The following is a 7,242-nucleotide window of genomic DNA, read 5'->3' on the forward strand; positions in this document are numbered from 1 at the left end:
GTGGCCAATTGTGGAATTATTTCTTCTGTTTTGAAATGGGATTTAAAACTCATGTAAAGTTTTTTTTCTTTAACGTTTATTTTATTAAAAAATTCCGAAAAAGACCTGTGTTGTACTTAGTCATTTTGGGAATAAATTTTACTGGTTGCTGTTGTGGAGGAGCTGGCGTTTTCACCTTGGCCATAATAAGCAGAAATGGGTGTAGAAAAAAAACAAGCAAACAAACAAAAAACTACTTCCGTCAAAAAAAAATCATAAAAACAAAACACAAACAAAAAACCTCAAAAAACAAAACAAAACAAAAAACCTCCTTAGAAAACACGTTGATCCAGCCTTTCAACGTTCTGACGCTTTGCCCGGACATAGTCTTTGGCTGTGGATAACAGAGATTGGGTTGACTGGGGCCGGGGCCGAGGAGCTGGTCCCGCCCTCTGCTGGTCGAGAAGCGCCAATGCAAGCCACCCTCCTGCAGCCGGAGCCAGGTGCCTGGACTTGACCGGAGCGGGAAAGGACAAGCAGGGAGCACGCTGTCTGCAAGAAGGCAGGGCTGAAGGGTGCTCATGGATGCCGACGGACCATTCAGATCAGAAGTGTCCATGCGTGACTGCGGATTTACACACACCGACGGGCACACGCATACGCAGAAGCACACCCACACCCACCTCCCCTCTGCCCCCCCTCCATACTCTCTCTCACACACACACACACACACACACACACACACCCCACCAACAACCACGCAAAGGTATGCATCCACCTTTGTGTAGTAAAAAGTATACTTGTTCAATGTTCTGTACTTGTATTTCGTGCTATTAAAACGGGGAAGCTAAAATGCGGGATTTGGGGTGGCGGGGAGAGGGTAAAAGAGAGGGATTGACCTCTGCCGTTTCAAAATGGCGGCTAACTGGTTTGGCTCCGTGGACAGAGCATCGGCCTGCGGACTAAAGGGCCCCAGGTTCGATTCCAGTCTAGGGCATATACCTCGGTTGTGGGTATATCCCCAGTAGGAGGTGTGCAGGAGGCAGCTGATGATTGAGGTTTCTAATTCTCTATCCCTCTTCCTTCCACACTAAAAAAAATCAATAAGATATATTTTAAAAACAAAATGGCGGCTGCCAACTTACTGGAGCCAAAATGGTGGGAAGTATACCAGGGTCACCCACATCACGGGACAGTGCATGAACACTAAGTTAAAGATCCACCTCATGCGCCGCATCCACCTGCCAGATGGCGAGATCTTCCGCAACTGCAAAGAGCTCTCTCCAGTGTGGTCCAGGAGATTGGCAAGCCGGTGATCTGGGAGCAGCAGCAGCGGCGGCAGCAAGAACATGGGACTGAGGAAAGCCAGGGCCATGGCTGGCAAAGCCCTGCCCAGCCCAGCGTCGGGGAGTCCAGGGCTGCAGCTTCGGAGGAGCAGCCTGTTCCGTTTCTTCTGGCTGTGGACGTGGGCTCGAGAGATCAGAATTACACCCCCGCCCCCCCCCCCCCCCCCACTGAACCTGCAGGATGTGTCTCTATGTCGTGGAAACCATTAGTGTTAACTTACCTACCTTCGTCTTTCGCCAGGCGCCGCCCTGGAGTCTTCATCCTGTTTGACGAGAACCACTTCGGGTTCCTCTGGCTGGAGGCAAAATACTTCATCCTGTTTGGCAGAGTCCAGAACACCTTCCAGCGGGGATGTGGAGGCACCATCCCCGCAGGCCTTCCTGAAGATGCATGCCCTCGAACATTCAGTCCGGAACCCCTGGGAGGAGCAGCTTGCATGCACTTTGAAGATTTGACCTTCTGACTTGGTTTAAAAAAAAAAGAAAAAAACAAAAAAACCCTCCTCTAAAATTAAAAAAACAGAACTTCTTAAAAAAAAATACCCCTGCCAAAACACACACACATACACACACACACACACATACACACACACACACACACACACACACCTCCCCCCTCCTCCCCTCCGACACTCATCAGACCCCAGAAAAGGTGTTTGATAGCAACAGCAGCACGGTGGCCATGGTACTCAGAATCCACTGAGGAGTGTGTAGCAACTCAACTGCCGAATCAACTAGCCCTGAAAATGGATCGTGCAGGTGTGAGGGGCCCATAACCAACTGTAGCTGACGGTTGGTCAGAGCCAAAGGTGATTGCATCCACACACCCAAGTATGCTATACCAGGAACAGTACGAGTAGGTGCAGATCTTGGTGGTAGTAGCAAAAATTCAAACAAGAACTTGGAAGGCCAGGTTCCATCGGTCAGTAAGTCCTGAGAGATGGGCAAGCACCATTCCAAAGGGACCAGCAATGTCCTCCATTGCCCTCAGCTGATCGAAAGGGAATCGGGTTTAGATTCCCAAATCCCGAGTGGCGGAAATGTGCGCCGCTTCAAGGCACAGCACCCCCAGCGGTGGCTCCAGGCAAAGGGGGAGGTCTCCTGCAGGGCCCTCTGTCATGGACACCCAGACACAGGGCGGGGGTCAAAGGCAACAGCAACTCCAGGTGTGAGCCTGGCCCTTCCCATGGATTGCCCCAGCTATGGTGGGCATCGTGGCCACCCTCGAGGAGCCCGTTGCACTGGGGGTTGCATTGGGGTTCACCTCCATTGCTGCTCCTGACCACACACACAGGTCTTCCCCTGCCCGGGCCACCTCCGGGGCAGAGGTTCCACATGGCTCCTCGCCCTGCCTGGCGCTTAGCAGCCAACTTAGAGCTAGTGAGGACCAGGGCAATCTGACTGTTTAAAACAAAGCATCGCGAAGGCCCACGGTGGGTGTTGACGCAATGTGATTTCTGCCCAGTGCTCTGAATGTCAAAGTGAAGAAATTCAATGAAGTGCGGGTAAACGGCGTCAGTTATTATGACTCTCTTAAGGTAGCCAAATGCCTCATCATCTAGTGATGCACATGAATGGATGAACCAGATTCCCACTGTTCCTACTTCCTATCCAGCCATACCACAGCCAAGGGATTGGGTTTGGTGGGGTCAGCGGGGAAAGAAGACCCTGTTGAGCTTGACTCTAGTCTGGCACGGTGAAGAGATATGAGAGGTGGAGAATAAGAGGGAGGCCCCTGTGCGGGAAAGGTCCATCGGCCAGCAACATGGCCGGACCATGCCACCAGGTTGAATCCTCAGGGCAGACTGGGTGGACTCCACCCATTTACACCTCTTAATGATTTCAGGCCCTCTTGAACGCTCTTCAAAGTTCTTTTCAACTTTCCCTTATGATACTTGTTGGCTATCACAGTCTCGTGCAGTTATTCAATCTTAGAGTTTAGCGGGGAATTTGCCACCCACTTTGGGCTGCATTCCCAACAAACCAACTCCGGAAGACCCGGGCCCATCACGCCAGGGGTGCTATCCACCTCACACCGTCCACACAGGCCGGTCCTCGATCAGAAGGACTTGGGCCCCCCATGAGCGGCGCCGGGGAGTGGGTCTTCCGTACGCCACATTTCCCGTGCCCCACTGCGGGGCGGGGATTCGCCGCTGGGCTCTTCCCTCTTCACTAGCCGTTACTGAGGGAATCTTGGTTAGTTTCTTTTCCTCCGCTGACTAATATGCTTAAATTCAGCGGGTCGCCACTTCTGATCTGAGGTCACATCTTGGAAGGGGCACATGCATGCACATGCACACGCCTTGGTGAGAGAGGCTTCTCCCAGCGAGGCCAGGGAGAGAACCATTACCGGCACACATGCGGGACACCACGGCCAACACGTACCGCCTCTCTCTGCCTTGCCTTAGCTGGAGGACTTTGCAAGGCGAGGAGGCGGGCAGACCGACAGTAACAGGAGCTGGCGGGAGAACAGGCGGCCTTCTGTGGGGGGGGGAGGGATTGGTGGTGGTCTCTGGGTGGGGGGGTCGCGGGGACCACCACGACGATGCTGCAGCCCCACACAGCACACGAACCAACCTCACACATACGCACGCACAGATACGCACCGCCGGCCCAGCCACAGCCCGGGTGGAGGAGTGCACAGCGGCGGAAGACACTGCTGTGGCGTCCTGTGGGCCACCACGGGGACACGCGTCCCCAGGGTACAACCCCGTGCACATCTTGGCCTCGGCGGGAGCCACAACCCTGGCAGGGCCAGAGCAGAGTGGGGAAGGGGACCCGTCACCACGACTGGCCCCGCGACCCCAACCCTTTAATACCGTTGGCCACATGCAGCGCGAGGAAGCTCCCTGAGAGGGATACTGTGGCTTCGGGGTCTCTCCCGTCTCTCACGGCGGCCACAGGCACAGTCTACACTTAGAGGGACAGAGGGCCAAGGACTGGCCCTACGAGGAAACCCCCAGCCGCATGCACACACCGGGCGCACGGCACCCCGTGGGAGGGGGTTGATGGTCAAGCGACGCTCAGACAGGCATAGCCCTGTGAGGAACCCGGGACCACAAGCGCGTTCAAAGTGTGGATGATCAATGTGTCCTGCAATTCACATTAATTCTTGCAGCTACCTGTGTTCATCGACACACGAGCCGAGTGACCCACTGCTAAGAGTCGTAACATTTTGGTTTTTGTTTCTGCTCCCTGGCACAGCAACCTTCTCTTCTCCCCCCGCCCCCACACACACACATCCCAGTGGTGGGGGGCTCAGGAACCTAAGGCGGCCGTCCAAGCGCGAGACAATGGAGACCAGACTCTGCAGTTCAGGAAGGTATGACCACACAGAATGGTCCAGGGTAACAGCCCCCAAGTGGCATGCTCAGACGTCCCACAGGCGCCTGGGGGTATCGCCTCCCGAGAGGGAAAGTGGAGTCTGGGGGAAAGAGTGGGGAAAAGGACGCGGGTCCTTTCCCCGACCTTCCCCAGGAGCCGGACAGCCCCTGACCTGAGGCGCAGGGGTGACCCACAAGGGTCTTTAAACCTCCGCGCCCGGACGCACTGCTTACCTGGAAAGGGGGGAGCGAGCGGTCAGAGCAGACACAGTGGGGAACCACATCCCAACGGGCGCCTCTGCCTCCGCGGCCTGGACTCCTCAACCCCCCACGGTTCAGCAATCTGCACACGCGTGAGGCGTAGAGCCCCCCCGGGCGCTGCCTGCCCGTGTGACGCGGACTGCCCGCCGACCCAGCGACAAGCACCTTCCCCCCTCCCACCTTCCGTGCCAACCAACCACCGTTGTTTCTGCTGCCTGGCGAATGCCAAGCCGGGAAACCCCACGCAACAGGTCAACACGCCTCCCGCGGGCCCAACCCCTTCTCTCCCTCCACCACCTCATCCGGTCCCTGCACCTGCGGCCCAGGCCCCTCACCACAACTGGGCAAGGGGCTGTGACGGAAAGCGGGGTGCAGGCTGGGGCACAGGGCACGCGTGTGGGGAGGGGAGAGGCAGGACACCCAGAACGCATGGGGTGTGTGCCCGCCGCGGGCGACAGACTGCGGAGGAGAGTCGCGGGGCAGACGAGGGGGATGGGGTGCTCGTGAGGGGAAGGATGGGACGACCCAAGCCCAGGGAAGACAGCCCTTTACCAAGGCGCGCCTGAGGGGAACGACCACAATTCCTGCCCTTGTCTTCTCGTGGCCGTAGGTAAGGGCAACAAAGAACCACAAGGGGGTGGGCGTGGGCAATGGGGGCACCGGCCTGGGGCAAGGTGGAGGCTGCTGCCCCAACCCGGCCTAAGCCGAAAAACCACAGGGGTTAAGCCAAGGAGGACACCAACGGCCGACGACCTCCGACAGACTCGAGCTCGGTCGCCCCTTCTCTGTCAGTGATCCTTCAGCAAGTTCACCTATGGAAACCTTGTTACACTTTTACTTCCTCTAAATTTCGACCATCTTCTCATCGCTCCCCCAGGGCCATGGGCTGACCTGGCGGGCCGATCGGAGGTCCTCAGTAAACCATCCAATCGGTAGTAGCGACGGGCGGTGTGTACAAAGGGCAGGGACTTAATCAATGCAAAGCTTATGACCCGCACTTACTGGGAATTCCTCGTTCATGGGGAATAACTGCAATCCCCGATCCCCATCACAATGGGTTCAACAGGTTACCAGCACCTGCCAGCGTAGGGTAGGCACACGCTGAGCCAGTCAGTGTAGCGCGCGTGCAGCCCCGGACATCTAAGGGCATCACAGACCTGTTATTGCTCAATCTCGGGTGGCTGAACGCCACTTGTCCCTCTAAGAAGTTGGGGGACGCCGGCCACTCAGGGGGTCGCGTAACTAATTAGCATGCCACAGACTCATTCATTATCGGAATTAACCAAATCGCTCCACCAACTAAGAACGGCCATGCACCACCACCCAAGATCCAACTAGGAGCTTTTTAACTGCAGCAACTTTAATATACGCTATTGGAGCTGGAATTACCGCGGCTGCTGGCACCAGACTTGCCCTCCAATGGATCCTTGTTAAAGGATTTAAAGTGGACTCATTCCAATTACAGGGCCTCAAAAGAGTCCTGTATTATTTTTCGTCACTACATCCCCAGGTCAGGAGTGGGTAATTTGCACGCCTGCTGCCTTCCTTGGATGTGGTAACCTTTTCTCAGGCTCCCTCTCTGGAATCGAACCCTGATTCCCCGTCACCTGTGGTCACCATGGTAGGCATGGCGACTACCATCAAAACTTGATAAGGCAGATGTGCGAATGGGTCGTCACCACCATGGGGGCCGTGTGATCAGCCTAAGCTTATCTAGAGTCACCAAAGCCACCGGCGCTGGCCCCCCACAGCCCTCGAGGGACAGAGGGGAGGCTGACCGGGTTGGTTTTGATCTGATAGATGCACACATTCCCCAGCGAGGAGGGGGTCAGTGCCCATTGGCATGCATTAGCTCTAGAATTACCAGTTATTCAAGTAGGAGAGGAGAGAGCGACCGAAGGAACCATAACTAAATGAACCATTCAGTTTCACTGTACCGTCCTTGCATACTTAGACATGCATGGCTTAATCTTTCAGACAAGCATATGCTACTGGCAGGATCAACCAGGTAGGAAAGCATGGGGAGCAGGAAGAGTGCGTTACTGAGACACTTCTCCGGAGGCGGGTCAGACATGCGGAGCGGGGGAGGAAGCAGGCTAGCAAGAATGCACGCAGAGCCGCGGGCACAAGGGGAGAGGGGGCGGCACTGTCCTGGGGTCCAATCCCAGCAGGTCCAGGGGTCCCCAAAGGTGTGGACGGAGTCGGCGAAGAAGGAATGACACGAAGACAGCCTTCAGTTGATCAGCAGCCTAGTCAGGACCTATAGCCAGGATCTCCAGCCAAAGATCTGGTCGGAGTTCTGGTTAGGAACTGATGAGGATCTGATGTTTATT

The 7,242-nt window shown here is 55.8% G+C and overlaps 1 pseudogene; it reads right to left on the reverse strand.

The window, feature by feature from the left end:
• Nucleotides 1–4,342: 4,342 nt before the first annotated feature.
• On the reverse strand, nt 4,343–4,492 carry LOC138999392 (5.8S ribosomal RNA; annotated as a pseudogene).
• Between the last annotated feature and the right edge of the window lie 2,750 nt (nt 4,493–7,242).

Source organism: Myotis yumanensis, unplaced genomic scaffold (assembly GCF_028538775.1).
Source record: "Myotis yumanensis isolate MYYU_CA2020_CCGP unplaced genomic scaffold, mMyoYum1.0.hap1 SCAF_22, whole genome shotgun sequence".
NCBI classification, from domain to species: Eukaryota; Metazoa; Chordata; class Mammalia; order Chiroptera; family Vespertilionidae; genus Myotis; species Myotis yumanensis.